The sequence below is a fragment of the Lissotriton vulgaris genome, chromosome 9 (assembly GCF_964263255.1).
Source record: "Lissotriton vulgaris chromosome 9, aLisVul1.2, whole genome shotgun sequence".
NCBI classification, from domain to species: domain Eukaryota; kingdom Metazoa; phylum Chordata; class Amphibia; order Caudata; family Salamandridae; genus Lissotriton; species Lissotriton vulgaris.
Window position 1 is genome coordinate 328,532,244 of NC_141697.1, and position 17,362 is coordinate 328,549,605.

The 17,362-nt window shown below is 46.9% G+C and overlaps 1 protein-coding gene across 5 annotated transcripts in view; it reads right to left on the minus strand.

Annotated features, from left to right (window-relative positions):
- The window catches only part of FOXN3 (forkhead box N3), a 654,420-nt gene that overhangs the window by 541,823 nt on the left and 95,235 nt on the right, over positions 1 to 17,362 (minus strand). For 3 of the 5 annotated variants that reach the window (XM_086937629.1, XM_086937636.1, XM_086937635.1), the window contains exon 2: positions 5,610 to 5,758. The exons of the other annotated variants lie outside the window; for them this stretch is intronic. The gene's annotated coding sequence lies outside the window, so the exon portion shown is untranslated. The remainder of the gene's footprint in view (positions 1 to 5,609; positions 5,759 to 17,362) is intronic. 5 annotated transcript variants of the gene reach the window in all.

The window sequence follows — 17,362 nt, forward strand, 5'->3', positions numbered from 1 at the left end:
TCACAGATTTGACCCGGCGGTGGGATTTGCCTTTGATCCTTTTAAGGTTGATAAAACAAATTCCGGTATGTAACACTCATCTCTTTAAAAGTGCTAGATGGCGCTCAGATAGAAATAGGCTTTATAAAATCCACGATAAAAATTGATAATTGTATGCATTATGCCATAGCATACGTAGTTTAAGCTTCACCCCCAATTGACTTTGTAGCACTGTTTCGGGCATTAATCATCTACTTTGTTTCCCCTTCACACTTTTAAAATGAGAGCGTCTATCTAGTGAGAAGAAAAACAAGAAACGCTGGTGGTTTAAAACGGAATGGACGTACATGCAACTGAATGGGGCCATAGAAGAACAGGGCTACCTGGAGGAGAAGCACAGCATGATATTACAAATAAGATTGACAGCCTATAAGTATGTGCCTACTTAGTGGAGAAGTAATGTAGATTATAAAAACTCTCAAGCTCCCCCTGCTGATCCTGAAAATGCGCACACCGCTTTTGTTAAAAGTCCGACAGGAAGCAAGCACTTGGCACCCCTTCCCCTCCCCCTGTAAGCCCTACCCGGTATTGACGAGTTGGCATTAAAACACACACCTAGAACTGATGAGCACAGCCCTTTGTTTCCCATTTGGACGTATTCAGCGGGAGCACCTATGAAAAAGTTATAGGCTGAGTAAAGCCATCACAACAACCGGCCTGCGCACGTCTGGAGACCAGGGCATATGTCCTGATAAGCGGCCATTTGGCCACAGTGAAGCAATCGGTTGTGCGTGATAAAGAAATGCTATTTATTTTTTATTTTGTAGGAGACTTATCATATTGTATGTGGTTTGTGTTGCACAGTTTGCATGCGGCTTGCGCATGGGCTCTTAGACTTCGTCCAGACCCTCATCTCGACATTCCCTCGTAATCTGTTGTTCACTGGTTTGGAGAAAGCAGAGTTCCATGCACGACACCTCGCGTAGGATGTCATGAACTCGGTTGAAGGTGCTTACTTCATGCTGCAAACACTAGGGGAGCAACTCACAGTTAGGTCTAGCTGGACAGGTTTTTATTATTCGCAATGCTTCAGAGATGAAACTGCATGGAGGGCTGTGTGGGTGGGCGAAGAAATCTGGTGCCAAATTAAACGTGCGTGTGGTAATTATGAAAGCGGGCGCGTGCTAAACATAAAGGCAGCGCCCGTGTACGTCAAATCTATGTGCGGCCGCCTTTAAAGTGTCTACTGTTGCTACTTGCTAGTCATTACAATGTAATTTAAACAAGTCGGGTGGGGCGCGGGGGCAAATGGGAGTGCGCGAGTTGGAGTGAAGCGTTATTATTAGCAATGCTTCAGAGATGAAACAGCATGGAGGGCTGTGTGGGTGAGCGAAAAAATCCGGTGCTAAATTAAACGTGCGTGTAGTAATTATAAAAGCGGGCGCGTGCTAAACATAAAGGCAGCGCCCGTGTACGTCAAATCTATGTGCGCCCGCCTTTAAAGTGTCTGCTGTTGCTACTTGCTAGTCATTACAATGTAATTTGAACAAGTCGGGTGGGGGGCGAGGGTGAAGGGGAGTGCGTGAGTTGGAGTGAAGCGCTGGTGAAGCGTCGCGCTTCAAGAGCCTGGTTGGGGGGGGCGGGAGAGCCAGCGAGTGGGAGGGAAGCGCTGGTGAAGCGTCGCGCTGCCTGGTGGGGGGGCAAGCGCACACACTGCGCACGCTGGGGAAGCAACAGATGCCTGTGGGAGGGAGGCTGATGGCTTTAATTTGGATGGGCTTTCCGCATGAGTGCACCACACGAACTGTCCGAAATCCGCGATGGTTTCAGACCTTGGTTTGCCCACTATACTCTCGTCTATTATCTCTTGCGGGATTAATAGGCGAGACCTAAAAAAGTTGCCCACACACATCGGAACTTCCTGGTTATTGGAAACCTTTTTGCAGGGATATTTCATTCTGAAAGTACAAAATATTTTACTGCACATACCCCTGTAAAGGAGAGGCTATCAAGGAAATAGATGTCTTGTGTATATTTTACAGGAATACATAGAATTACGCGTGCAAAGACACCTTTTGTGAAGACCCTGCACTCCTAAATCCAGCCTGCTGTGTTTAAAAATCTGATTTACAAGTGCAAATGACTTTGTGAATTGTGCCCAATATGTGAAATGCCATGTATTTATTTTGAAACATTTTATAGCACCCTGCACATCTACTCTTCTCAGGGGATATTGCACAAACTCCCTATGTTTGCTAGTAATATTTGATTTTGTATGTCATTATTTTAGAAACAAAATTTGCACTCCTGCCATTTAGGGGGAAGCAATGGAGCAATAAAATTACTTTACTCAATGGGAACTTTGTAGGATCACTTTAATGAACGCTTACTCTTTGTTGGACTCATCAATAAAGGTTATGAGCAGGGTTCTTTTAAAAAGATTGGAAACCTGGGCCTCGGATTATAAGATTTTATATCCTGTTCAATAAGGATTCAGGAAGGGCCTAGGTACCCATGAACAATGTGTGAATCTTGACCTGTTAATTAATAAATATACATCGGTGAAAGGGGGTAACTTGTTTTTATGTTTTGCTGATTTGAGCAGTGCTTTTGATTTAGTGGACCACTCTTTATTGTGGACTGTACTGCTTGAATCTGGGGCCCCGAAAGAGATAGTATTCTTTTTGGCACAAGTATACGAGAGACTATCCTGCAGTGTCCGATATGGGCCAACTGGTGAACACCCCCCCCCCCCCCCCTCTGTAATCCCGGGAAACGCCTGATGACCGCTTCTGCCAGTCTGGCCCTGCTGAACTTACTTCACTTGAAGCAAACTACAACAACCAAATCAGGTGATAAAATGATATCCCAAATTTAAAGGTCCCTAGTAATTAATACATAATTTTTTACACTTTGTGTTTTTTGCACCTTTTACAATCAATTTGGCAGACAAGTTTTGATACGTTTAAGATAAGGGCTTTGTTAAATGTACACCACTTTTTGTTCTTCTGAAAGATGTTAGGTTCACCAATCGTATGTATCTTTGCTTTTTAAAATCTGGTTCTGTCTGCTTCTTAATATGTTTTTTAAGTGCCTTTTGCTGACAATAATGGTGTATTTTATATTCTAATATATTTCTTAAATATTTAAGCTGTATTGCTGGGCGTGTATGATTAGTTTTTTATTTATCGCCTAAAGATTAAAAGATTATCTGTCTGTCGGTGTGTCTAATACACCAGACATGTTACCAGCACTAAGTGTGGCGAGGCCTTGGCTGAGGAAGCCTGGTGAGATGCTTATGTCAGTAAAAGAGGTTGCCATCTTGTGTCACTGTTTAGCACCCATAAAGCATGTTGAAGGAGGCTCCAACTCATGAATGCAGGGCGTAGAGTGAAGCAAGTCTAAACTATGGAGTAACTGTACACTCAGAAATGGTGAAAAGGAAAAAAAGAAAAAGTTACTGCAAAGTGTTGCTACTGCAAGTAGAAGATTTACATGTGAGTACATTTACACAAATAAATGTTATGTTTGTGAATACGGTCCCATGTGTTCAATCTGGTTCTATCATTTTTAAATTATTTTTATCTAGTTTGTCAGTGCAACTTCTTGCCTTTCAGCAAAAAAATAGACCTCAACTCCCAGAATGCACTGATTTGTTAAACAAAAGGCTATGCACCCTATTTACATGTGTAGGTTTACTCAGGTATAAATAAACTTTTACACCTTTAATACTTTTCGCTATTCACCAGAGACAACAGGAGGTGGGGTCTCTCCAACTAAACCCAGGATATTCAAAGAGTTCGATCTCTGACCCTCTTCAATTCGCCTCAGGACCTCCTTGAGTGCTGACAAAATGGCATATTGTGGGAGAAGGGCTTTGGGGTGTTGGGGGCTAAGCAGTGACGGAAAGCAAAATGATGGGGCTCCCATGAAGAATGGATTCTTGACAACCTCCTATCCTATGCTGACGATACCTAAAGCATGGTATCTATCTTTAGAGGAAGAGGAAGAGGCCTCTCAATTCAACAACTGTATGAGAGTGATAGTCAACTGGATGAGCAGCAACTGTCTCAAAGTGAACTCCGAAAAGATGGAGGTCCTCCTTTTTGGAAGGGACACTTCCTTCTGGAATAAGGCATGGTGGCCACAGACCCTAGGTGCTCTCCCAATGCCAGTATCGAAAGTGAGGAATTTAAATATCATCTTTGGTTCCAAACTGACTTTCATAGATCAGACCAACCAACTGTCGAATTTGTTCATCTTAAAAACATTGAAGAAGATCTTCCGTTTATTCCCTGTGACTTGCAGAAAACAGTTACTAACTCCCTGTTTCTATCGAGGCTGGGCTACTGCAACACATTTTCCATCGGGGCGCAGCAAGGTATTTTGAAAAAACTCCACAGAGACTTCAGAACGCAGCAGTCCACCTCCTTAGTAACATCAGTAACCATGAACCCATCTCAAAAGCTTTGGAGGAGCTACCCTGGCTCCCCATCAAAAAGAGAGTAGGTTTTAAAACGCCTTGACCAGCACACAAAGGCCTTAATCATACAGGCCCTGACTCTCTCAAGACAAAATTCACCTGGTAACACCCTAATAGATCTCTTCGATCAGCGCTTGTGAAAAAAGCATTGGTCCCTAAAATATCCAAGGCTTCCTGGGGAGGGAGAAGTTTTGTTCACACTACCTCCCAGCTCTGGAATCAAATGCTGTTGCACTTGAGAAGTCAATTAAATCTGCTAATATTTAGAAAGCATCTCACAACTTGGTTATTCGGTCTTTCTCTCTAGATTTTAGTCACGGGTCATCTCAGCTTTTAGGCAGATGCACAGTGCCAAGACGCCCAACGGGCATACGTCACACTTTACAAAATGTAAATCAAATCAATGTAATAAGTGGCCTCTGAGTCTTCTGTTTCACAGAGATGTATTGGCCTTGGGCTGAATGGGGCCCCCTGAGGGTATGGGCTCCCACTGCACTGCAGGAGCTCTCTTTACATCCCTGGGCTAAAACGGTCCTTGACAGCTGTTTTTGTTCTGAGCGGGCACTTTGAGGAGGAGATGAAGGCTATGTATGAAGTACAACTTGAGGCCCTGGTGCTTGGGGGCCGTTGAGGGGGGTTGGTGCAGACAGTGGTGCTGCCATAAATGTTACACCACTGTACTCATAAGGATTTTGAAAATCCAAGAATCACACTAAGAACAAGTGTCGCAAATGAGCTGACAAGGGTGTAATATGTAGCTGGTGTTGCATTTAGGACAAATATATTACTAATGCACAGTGTGGTACCACACTGCCATTTACAGACAGCAAATTTGGCCTCTGACTTTAAACCACAGAAAATGTGACAAGATATAAACACAATTTAAAATCATCTTTAACCCTCGCCTTGGACACTCCAACATTTGTAATTTTGGAGGTGCTGCAGAACCACCCCTGAACCCCTACTTCCAGGGTCTATGGGTGCAGGCCCAGACGACAACAGGACCTGCGCTTCAGACAACAGAGGCTGCTGTTCCTCTAAGGGAAGCTCAACCTCAATATCTGCCTCCTTTTGAGGGGTGGTGTCTACATCTTCCACCCCTACTGGTGGCTCTACAGCCGCCGGCCAGAGTCTTTTGGAGACTGACCTTGTTTGTATATGGGAGGCTCACACTCCCTGCCTCTGTGTGCTTTCTCTTCTTGCTGGTGTTGGATAGCTGTCATGCTCGCCTTGCAGTCAACAATCTTCTTCTGTGCCCCGGATCCTGTTCTGATGATGGTTGCCGAGCCCAAGTCACTGAATGGGAAGGCGAAAAAATGTAAATCATATGTTCAATGCTGCATATCATATCAACGTATGTCCCTAAATACACAAAATTACATTGTGTATTCTCTATCAAACTTGTATCAAGCCAATGTTCACTTACTAGATTATTCAAACTTTTGAATTGTAATAAGTGTTTAGGTTAATAGCAAAACATTCTTATGAATGAAGTATTCTAAGAGGGGTCTTTGTTGCATAATCTTGTCATTAAACACTTTAATGATGCTTTGCAACATCTTCAACACATATTGCCTAGCTTAGATTTGAATGTATTTTACTAGCAAAACAAATATTCCTAAAGGATTATGTATTATTTTCGATTTTGGTGCAAATATTTTGTAAAATATGTTTTCACAAACTATAAAATCTGAAAAGAATTTCCATTATGTCATGATAAGATTAGCAAATCCAACCATAAGTACAACAGTATTTGTAAATGCTCACTCCTTTCATAACACACAGGTTAAATACAACATTTAGTGTTAGAACAAAGCTCAGACTGCACTCAGGACTGGATGCCACTATCAAAACTCATGTGCTCTTAAGTAATTATACAAATAATGCGCTTACCTCCTGTCTATTACTCAAACTCTTCCAACTAGTCACGGGGGTCAGTCAAGCTTCTCCTAGGACCCCCATGGACAGTGTGTCACGCGGGGTGTGCTGAGATTGTAGCTTGGGAGGAAACACCCAGAAGGTCCTGGGTCTTAAAATGGATCCAGCATCAAAGATAATTCCAATGCTTCCCACGCTGGGAGTATATACCATCTGCAAGTAGTGAGTACCAATGTCCTTCGAAATGCATGCCCACTCTGCATTGATCAGCTATGTCTTAGGATCCCCATAAAAACTGAGGATAACTTTGGAGGACCACCTCACAAATGATCTCTGATTCTTCCTCGGAGAATAGGGCCCCTCTCATCTTGTCCCTCGGCCAAGTTGAGGGGTTGGATTTAAAAGGTGCAAGAAGATGGAAGATGATACTGCTGTGGTGAGCTCAGGATGACCACAAAATAGCTGACTTTCTCTATGTAATTTACTGTTTTTTGTGGTAGGTGGAGATCTCCGCCCTGACTTACGAGCTTTCTACCGTGTGAGGGCTGGAGATCTCTGCATGCAAGGCGGAGACTCCACAGGCAAGAAGGAATCCTATGGAAGCTGAAGGGAAACTTCCACATGAAAAAGGGAGACTTTTGCTTGTAGAAAAACCCAACAAAATTTAGAGGTCCTCAAAAATAGAACAGAGATTGTTTGAGTATGTAATGTATGTGTCAAGAGAATGTTTTTGAGTATGTGTGTTCTAAAGCATGTGTACTATATGAGAGTGTGCACTTAAGTGTTGTTAATGAAAAGGGAATGTTATAGAAAACTAAGTTATTTTTAACTAGACAATATCATGTTTGTTAATGACATTATTTAAATTAAATAGAGTTATTTTATGATTGTGTTTATAGACAGTGTGGTAATCCACCTTTCATAATTTACAATAGACCACCTAATCAAATAAAACCAGCAACCAAACTAGCAGCTCAAGCAAAAAAAGTGTTAACTATTTGGTCCGACACTTGTATAACCTAACGTCTATTTTTTGCTCAATTCCAGGTACCTGATGTGGGCGTAGGTTAGGGTTAAGGTCTATAAGTAAGACCTCTTGCATGGCGATGTTGTGCAATATACTATAGGCTACTACAATCTTTCACACAGCTTCCTGGAGGTACACAAGCAACCTCTGTACAGTAAAGACATCTGAATCACAACTTAAGTATCTGTAAAGTGTGTTTAATATTGGTTTATGTTCATATGTGTGTGTCATATTGTACCTCTATTGAGGTAGTGTAGTTGGACAACTGTAGGTTCTGAGGTAGTGTGGTTGGGCAACTGTAGGTTCGGAGGAGATGAGGAGAGAGTATATCTGGCATTATCTGCAACATAGATGTGACATTTCTTAAGAGGGGACTCTATCCTAAATGTAGTATATGGCTACATACATGCAGTGAGTGTGAGTGTCAAGGTAGTGTGTGTGTTGTGTTGTAGTGATTATCAGGTGACTATCAAGTATGCTTGAGATGCCACGCCTCCAAATGAACATGTAGTACCAGTGTGAGATGTTACTAACAATAAGCCACATTTCACCAAAATTCCCAGAAACCAAATGATGCTCAAGAGGTTACTGACAGAAGATATAGCTGTTGTGTGTGCTTTCAGGAAAGGTAGAATACACATCAGTGAAGCAGCCCCTTGCATTGCAGACAGTGTGCACGTTGATAGAGTGCCAGAAGTGTCTGTTGTGGAAAAAGGCGTACAGTGTGAGACGGTGGCTGAAGTTCCATATGGGCAAAGTCAATAGTACCTACCACATGAGGGAAGTGGGCAAAGAAATAAAATTCCCTTGTCACCCTTTGCTTTTCCGACAGTGATTGTGGCATGGCGATAAACTGATGCGCTCCTTTGTAGATGCATCTCAGTACCTGACGCAAGTATCAAGACTGCCTTGCCTCTGAGAAGTCTATGTTTTCAGACCTGCCCTCCGGAATGATCCAGAGGCCATAAAATGGAGTGCAGCCAGCACTTTGACATGGGCACATATGACCTTGGAGAGGGCTGTAGGTAAATCAAGCTCCTGCTCCCAGTCTGCAACCAGGTCAGGGATCACTTTGGGTGAGAAGTGATATTCGACAATGACTGCTTCGCTCAACATCCTCCCAGAGAGGCTGGTCCTTTGTTTGTAAACCCTCTCTCCTCTTCAGTTAATTATTCATCACAATGAGGGGCAAATCAAGAAACACATTCACCGACATGGTGATGGCAGAAAAAGTTATTTGTTGTTTGATGTTATTTATTAAAGGATCAGTCTGGGAGTGATTGGCTTGGGCTGAAATGTGTTTCACCTATACCTGTGTGGTGGAGCTCAATCACTCTTTGCATTATTATGTTTGCAGCAATTGTTGCAAGTCTTGTGATACATTTCAAGAAGATGTGCTCCAAAGAATAAAATGAATTTCAGGACAAAAATTAGCTTTGTTATAAATTTCAACATGTTTGGATATAAAGAGACAAACATTTTGGATCTTACAAAATAAAACAATGCTCTTTTATTTTCCAATATAAGTAAATATTATTTTTGGTGCTTCCAGTATTTTCTGTGGGAGAGTGTCGCAGTATCAGAGGTTCACCATATGCGGTGCTGGACTCACTCCAAGCTAAGATGAATTACATTTACCGCCTTTTTAGGTCCTTTTTGGCTGTAGTAACTTTAGAAGTGAAGATTGTGAATAGCAATGGAGTTACTCTTTTGTGGGTGGATGTTAGCCTCCCTACCTCTCCCTTAACCCCTCCTTATTCCTCCTAATCACCTCTCATTTACTAGTAAGTGTGCCCCATTTTCCAGCCACTCACTTGTCGCTCCCACCTTTACTACACAAACGTATGTGTACCTCTGCAGAGACCTCCACAACTGAGGCTGAGACCTCTGCATAGAAAAGATAGGTGAGGTGGAGGTAGGTAGATCCATGCATAGGTTTGTGATTAGTATTTTACAGTCTTTGGGAGCAGATGTACGACCATAGCATTTTGCGACTCGCAAATTGCGACAAATTGTGAGTCGCAAAATGCTATGTACTACACTGTCTCAGACACTGTGCGATTCCCAATGGGGTTGCAAATTGAATGCCTCATAAATATTTATGAGGCTGTCGCAATTTGCGACCTCATTGCGAATGGCTAGCACTTCCAGGGATGGTGGTCTGCTGGGGTCAGCAGACCACCATGTCTGGGACTGCTTTCTCAATAAAGCGGAAAACGGGCTAGATTTAAAAAATAAACTTTTCAGTTTCATTCTTTAAGGGCAGGTAGTGGTCCCTGGGAACACTGCCTGCTCTTAAAAAAGATTTGTGCATGCATTCCCACAGGGGAAGTGGTACCCTGGGGACGCAAAACATTCATACATGAGTTCTGGACTTGCTATTAGGAAGGGACGCCCTTGGCATGCCCCTTCCTAATAGCGAGTCGCTAACCCTATTTTGGGAGTCGCTAATATATTAGCGACTCGCAAAATAGGGTTGATACATTGGCCACACGTTTTTTGCGGTCGTAAGCGGGCCAAAAACCCCTTTGCAACCGCAAAAAACTGTTGTACATCTGGCCCTAAGAGTTGTACTACTAAACATACTACAAAGTGCTGTTTGTGAATAGAACCTATGAATGTAAACATGGTGCTTGGAATATGTGGCGTAGCGTGGCAACCCTGGAAGAGGTGTTACCAGAGCTGTTTGCTGTTGTAATGTAAGTGCATGCCATAACTAAGGCAGACATCTGGCAGAGATATCTGTAAGAGAAAGCAACGTAATGATGGAAGATGCTGGAGATTGCACTGAATTAGTGAATTGAGTTACAGAATCTCCATAAAGGACCAAGTACTGATATATAAGGAGTGCTTTGTTGGTCAGGAATGATGGGTATCGCATGAATCGCAGTACTTGGATAACATACAGCAGATAACACTGCCACCTGGGAAGGAAGTTCACTGGACTGCAATAGGGAACTTGAGTAGTTGAAAAAAAGATGAGCTGTAGGATGTAGAATATCAGAATGTAGGTTTGTTGCTAGAGTGTGAGGCAGTTGAATCTCAGAAATGAGATATATTGCTAGAACGTGGATGCAAGTACAGGAATGTCATTGGTATGCTGGATATAAGGCACTGCCAGATTGAATGGGGTCCTTTGCTTGAAAACTAGGGGTCCCACCTATCAAATTGGGTATTATGGAAGATCGCGCACCATGAGGCTGCCCCAGGAATATTAGGCTATATAGTCTTAGGTTAGGAGGATGCGCTGGACGTGAGGACACCTGGCTGCACTGGGCATACACGGTTATATCTGGGCACAATGGAGATTATGCCTGTGTTTTAAGAAGTTCTTATTGGGTTTTTGAGGAGGTTCAGATTGCATTGGGATTATGAGGTCACATTTGGGCAGGTGTCGACTGTATCAGTCATATGATGACTGTAGATGAATGTTTAGTGGCTCTGACGCCAATCAAGGATTGAGTGCCCCTGGAATATTGCGCTATCTGCCAGGGATGGCAAGATAGGACACTAGTGAATATATGGTTGGTTCCACCAAAGAGAGTTTTATATTTTATAAAGTTTACGCACATTTTCCCCTCAATAATGTCACTTCCTGTGATATCGGCACGGTGGGAGGCATGCAGCATCACTTTCTATACTGACATTAGTGTCATGAGTAATGCACTATCACAGTGATGTCAAATGGATTAAAGGGCGCTGAAGCTATCTATCTGAGCTACCACAGAAATGTTGGTGTACTAAATTCACATCCTAAATGCAGAGAAAAAGCACAAGCATTAGAAATGCAATAGGTCTCGCAGCATTAGAGTTAGTGCTTTTAGAATTGTTTATGGGTTTTTTTGTAAATCTTTAGCATGAGGTTGAGGGTGAGTGAGGGTGAGGGGTTGAGGGTGAGTGAGGGTGAGGCTGAGGGGTTGAGGGTGAGGGTGAGTGAGGGTGAGTGAGGGGTTGAGGGTGAGGGGTTGAGGGTGAGTGAGGGTGCGGGGTTGAGGGTGGGTGAGGGGTTGAGGGTGAGTGAGGGTGAGGGTGAGTGAGTGAGGGTGAGGGTGAGGGTGAGTGAGGGTGAGTGAGGGTGAGGGTGAGTGAGTGAGGGTGAGTGAGTGAGGGTGAGTGGGGGTGAGTGAGGGTGAGTGTGGGTGAGTGAGGGTGAGTGTGGGTGAGGGATTGAGGGTGAGGGATTGAGGGTGAGGGGTTGAGGGTGAGGGTGAGTGAGGGTGAGGGGTTGAGGGTGAGTGAGGGTGAGGGAGGGTGAGGGGTTGAGGGTGAGGGGTTGAGGGTGAGTGGGGGTGAGTGAGGGTGAGGGGTTGAGGGTGAGTGAGGGTGAAGGTGAGTGAGGGTGTGGGTGAGTGAGTGAGGGTGAGTGAGAGTGAGGGTGAGTGAGAGTGAGGGTGAGTGAGAGTGAGAGTGAGGGTGAGGGTGAGTGAGAGTGAGGGTGAGGGTGAGTGAGAGTGAGGGTGAGGGTGAGTGAGAGTGAGGGTGAGTGAGTGAGAGTGAGTGAGAGTGGGTGAGGGTGGATGAGGGTGAGTGAGGGTGAGGGTGAGTGAGGGTGAGTGAGGGTGAGGGTGGGTGAGGGTGAGGGTGGGTGAGGGAGGGTGAGTGAGAGTGAGGGTGAGTGAGGGTGAGTGAGAGTGAGTGAGGGTGAGGGTGGGTGAGGGTGGGTGAGGGTGAGGGTGGGTGAGTGAGGGTGGGTGAGGGTGAGTGAGGGTGAGAGAGTGAGGGTGAGAGAGTGAGGGTGAGTGAGAGTGAGGGTGAGTGAGAGTGAGGGTGAGTGAGGGTGAGTGAGGGTGAGTGAGGGTGAGTGAGGGTGAGTGAGGGTGAGGGTGGGTGAGGGTGAGTGAGGGTGAGTGAGGGTGAGTGAGGGTGAGTGAGGGTGAGAGAGTGAGGGTGAGTGAGGGTGAGAGAGTGAGGGTGAGTGAGGGTGAGTGAGGGTGAGTGAGGGTGAGTGAGGGTGAGTGAGGGTGAGTGAGGGAGGGTGAGGGAGGGTGAGGGAGGGTGAGGGTGAGGGTGAGGGAGGGAGGGTGAGTGAGGGAGGGTGAGGGAGGGTGAGGGTGAGGGTGAGTGAGAGTGAGGGTGAGTGAGAGGGTGGGTGAGTGAGGGTGAGAGAGTGAGGGTGAGTGAGGGTGAGAGAGTGAGGGTGAGTGAGGGTGAGTGAGGGTGAGTGAGGGTGAGTGAGGGAGGGTGAGGGAGGGTGAGGGAGGGTGAGGGTGAGGGTGAGGGAGGGAGGGTGAGTGAGGGAGGGTGAGGGAGGGTGAGGGAGGGTGAGGGTGAGTGAGAGTGAGGGTGAGTGAGAGGGTGGGTGAGTGAGGGTGGGTGAGGGTGAGTGAGAGTGAGTGAGAGTGAGTGAGGGTGGGTGAGGGTGAGTGAGGGTGAGTGAGGGTGAGTGAGAGTGAGAGTGAGGGTGAGGGTGAGTGAGAGTGAGTGAGGGTGGGTGAGGGTGAGTGAGGGTGAGTGAGGGTGAGTGAGGGTGGGTGAGGGTGGGTGAGGGTGAGGGTGAGAGAGTGAGGGTGAGTGAGAGTGAGTGAGGGTGAGTGAGGGTGAGTGAGGGTGAGTGAGGGTGAGTGAGGGTGAGTGAGGGTGAGTGAGGGCGAGTGAGGGCGAGTGAGGGTGAGTGATGGTGTGGGTGAGGGGTTGAGGGTGAGTGAGGGTGAGGGGTTGAGGGTGAGTGAGGGTGAGGGTGAGTAAAGGGTGGGTTTTGACATGTGTGGTTTTAAGCTAGTAGGTGGGACATCATTTTTAAAGGAAAATTTGCTGAGAGCTAACCAAGTGGACGAAGAATTCGAGCAAGATCGTTGGCACTAGCTGGAGGGATTTGATAATTTAGTTACTACCTTGTTTCATGTCCAGTTCTGTGGTTTATCTGTAAACCTATTGCACTCTGGGAGTTGTAGTCTGGGTTTACTTAGATATTCAACCAATTGCACTGCACGCCTTGAAATGATACGTGTAGTTTTTAAGAGCCAAGACCAGGGATGGAACATGGATTCTTGCTGAAATGGAGTGAGGTTGGAACCCTAGCGGCATAAGAGGAAGTCCTCACCGGGGTATGTCGATGCTGCTGGATCTGAGCAGTCGCATTTATGAAACCAGTGCTGCATGGGGTGGAGACATGGGGGACCACAGCGTGGGGACTGAGCATGTTTGAGAATCTATGAAGTGGTCAGCAGCGGCATTTGGAGGTGGTGACTGTAGGAGAGGACTCTCACTGAAGGCCATGGAGCAGTTAAGGTGGACAAGGAGGTTATCATGGTTGGCGTGCCCGGGGTGGAGAGACGAGGCATGTGAGAGGGCTCTTCGTCCATGGACTGGCCGGGGGAGAGCAGCCGGAGGGAAGAGAGGGGAGGGGGGAGGAGAGCGAAAGGATCGGAGACACGGCGGGTAAAATAAAAAAAAAAAAAGCCGGAGGGAAGAGAGGGGAGGGGGGAGGAGAAATGCGACACGGCGGGAAGGGGAGGGGGCGGAGCGGGTCAAATAAACAAAAAACAAGCTGGAGGGAAGAGAGGGGAGGGGGGAGGAGAAGTGCGACAGGGGAAATGCGAGACGGCGGGAAGGGGAGGGGGCGGAGCGGGTCTGTGCAGGGGAAGCTGCCTCGGGCTGGGGGTGCTAGGAGAGGAGGAGGGGGGAGGAGACCTTGGAAGCAGAATCTGTTACAGCTTACTGTGTGGGGTGCGGACGGAAATTAAAGTGGGGTCAGAAAGGGAATTGTCAGTTTTCACTATTTGGGAGTGTTCTGAGAGGTAGGATTGGTACCATTTCACAATGCTTTCCTACTTGCGCATCCTGTTTTTAAGAGTGTCCAGAAGAATTTGGTGGCCGGTGATGATGTTTAACATGGCAGTTAGGTCTAATAAAAAAATGACGTCAGTGGCTTTTTTTAAAAGGTGCGGAGTGTGTCATTGGTCACCATTAGTGCTGCCAGTTTTGTACATGGTTTGGACCAAGCTTCGATTTTTAAGGGTGGGTTTTGACATGATGGCGGTGACTCATGGCTGCAGGGCTCTGGAGTGAGAATTGAAGCGGGGCAATTGTGGTGACTCCGCGATCGCTGCTGTGGTGAAGGCTCCGCGCCCGTGCTGCCAGATGATTTCTTCCTGCTCGCTGAGGAACGCCTAACACCCCCGCGCTAGATTGCTGCGCAGCCGAGGATTACCCAGGGCAAAGCTGCGGAGAGCTGTAACGGCGCATACGGGGTAGACGCTGCTGGCCTCGGTTTGGCGGTCTTAAAGAGTAGCCACTATACACCCCTGATAGCCGTGTAGATTGCTGGGCTGCGCGAAACAACGTGGAGCGTTACGGCGGCCTGTGCTCATCTGGCGAGACAAGACAGCGAGCAGGTCAGGGTCTGTGACCCGCGTGGGAGAGTGCCGGACGATCCAGCCGAGTGCACCAAAATCGTGTGAGTATAGTGGATTCAACAGCGGAGCAGATATCCTCGGCGCCGGTACCGGAGCTGAAAACCAGCGCTTACCTGGGCACCGGTAGGCAGAGTACCGAGAGGCTGCATGCCCTGAGGGCCCATTAGAGGTGATTGGCGTACTGCTGCAGCCTGGCTTCTGTCGGCATACGGAGAGAGTGAGAGTGTCTGGGGCTGCGTGCCTCTAATTGCACAAACGGTTGATACAGTGGCAAACACTGTGGCCACGTGAGAGAGGCGCGGAAACTACTGCGGTGCATATCCTCGGTCTTTGACAGAGTACTCACACGCCGGTGGACCATGCGGTGCAGCCTACGAGGAGATTGCTGGCGGACCGCCTGTGCTGCTGTTTGAATGTTTGCCACAGTCACATCGTAATCTTCTGGTGTCCTGGTCAATATGACTGTCTGCAGGCAGGGGAGGAGAGGAGGAGGGGGGAGGAGAGTAGGGGAGGCACGGCGGGAAGGGGAGAGGGCGGAACGGGGGCGGAGAGGGGAGAGAGAGAGTAGGCAAGGGTAAACAAACACGGACGTGCACGCGCCCGTGACTTTTAAGGTCAATGCGCATGCGCATAAGCTTAATGCGCATGCGCATTGACCTTAAAAGTCACGGGCACTGCAAGGAATCGCCACGATTCCTTGCAGTGTTTCCTTGCAGTGTTGCCAAAGAGTGGATAACTCGCAATACTCTCGCCTTGCTCGATGCGCATGCGCATCGACAGGCGAGACCTAAAAAACAGTGTCAGGAGAAACAGGAAGTGGTGGAAAATTAATCTGTAACCCCCAAAAAGCCACCAAGATTCTTAGATACGTAAAACTTCAATCGGTCTTCTCTGAAATAAAATTACCTTTCAACCCAGGATTATTAGCGTTATTGATTATGGGCGGGTGAACGGCCGCACTGACCTTGACAGTGTTCGACCTTTCACCTAGAGCGCAGCACGCTCTAGGTGAAATCTGTGCTATCTGATCTCTGCGCGTGGATCCGCCGGTCTCGCGCTAGCAGGGGGCACGAGGGTCAACACAACACGTGTCACAATGACCTTTACCGCGGTGTGACAATGGCAAGCGTTTCTAAGGAATGGGGGTCGAGGGCGCTGTTTTGTAGCTCGAGCCCTAAACCTCCCCAGTAAGAGAAACGAGTTAAATGCGTGTAATTTCAGCCGATGCTGCGGCGAAGGTTTGTACCTTCGAGCCCGCATGCATAATTAAGAGCCCTTCGCTATCTCTACTCAGGAAATCTGATCGAGCAAAGTCATGGATTTCTGTGAAGCAGAGAACCCTATGGGTTAAAAATGAAACAAAGGCAAGTAATGGGTGGAAAAGGCATCCATTCACAAAAATGCATGAATGAACACACTCAACGCCGAGAATGGTGTATATTCGCGCTTGGATGTATTTACACTTGATGTTTGCTAACAGATGGTTTGATCACATACGTCGGCTCCCTCTCAAGGCTATCATCAATAACATCGAGGTTACGAAGTCGGAAGTTTCCCTCCTTATCACAGTGGTGGCACTCGACAGTATGAAAAAGAAAGCCTTTTCAGAGAGGATGGCAGGCGTGCGTCTGATCTGAGCGTGGCTACTTAGGGGGTGACCTGGTCAACGGGGTGGCAAGGGTGGCATGGGCCCTAGTGCAAGCAAGAAAAATGCCCCTCGCTGCTAATTGTGCAGTAAAATACCATAATTATAAGGGCTTAGTGAACCTTTCAGGCCTTTGGGCCACAGTGCAACTCCACCTGCTGCACCATTGACACCCTCGCCCCTGAACTTGGCTGCTACAAATAACTGTATGCAGCTGTATAAATGCCACTCTGCAATACAAAAAAAAATAAAGAATCCCAACTGTAATATACCTCTTTTCCTAAAGTAAATATATGTAAACAAATATATATTTCATCGTGCATTGCTTCTGGTCAATAATGCTACATTAAGGAACACAGGGCTATGTGTACAAAGACATTTTGCGATCACAAACCCTTTGACTGCGAAATGGCCTTTTGGTACAAATTAAACCCATTTTGGGAGTCTGAAAAGTATTTCCAACTTGCAAAATGGGTTTACTGGCCCACACTGGATCGCAGTTCGGAAGGGGCGTGAAAGGTGCATTTCTAATTGCAAATATTACATGTATCAAGAAAAAGTCCCATTAGTAAGTCAGAAGGACCATCCTCAGGATTAACCTGTTAGCACAGAATAAGGGCCTGATTATGACTACGGCTGTCCATGAAGGGGGTGCGGGCACTGCCGCACCAGCGGTCCGACCACCATATTAGAAGCTGTGCGGTCGGACCGCCATGGACCCGCCACAAGCGCCAGGGATCAGAGATCTCTGGCTGTGTTGCGGCCGTTTTGAGGCTACAATCTGCTTGGCGGTGCCGCCGTGGCACTGCCAAGCATGTTTCAAATTTCCTCTACGCGGTGAGTACCTGCCATGAAAACTGTGGCAGAGAGGAAACAAAGGGGGCCCTACAGGCCCCCCTGTTGGCTCAGGGCCATGGGGTGCATGCCGGGGACACATGTTGTGCCCTACTGTGTATATGCACCCAGGTTCCTGCAGGGCATGGACTGCAGAGTCC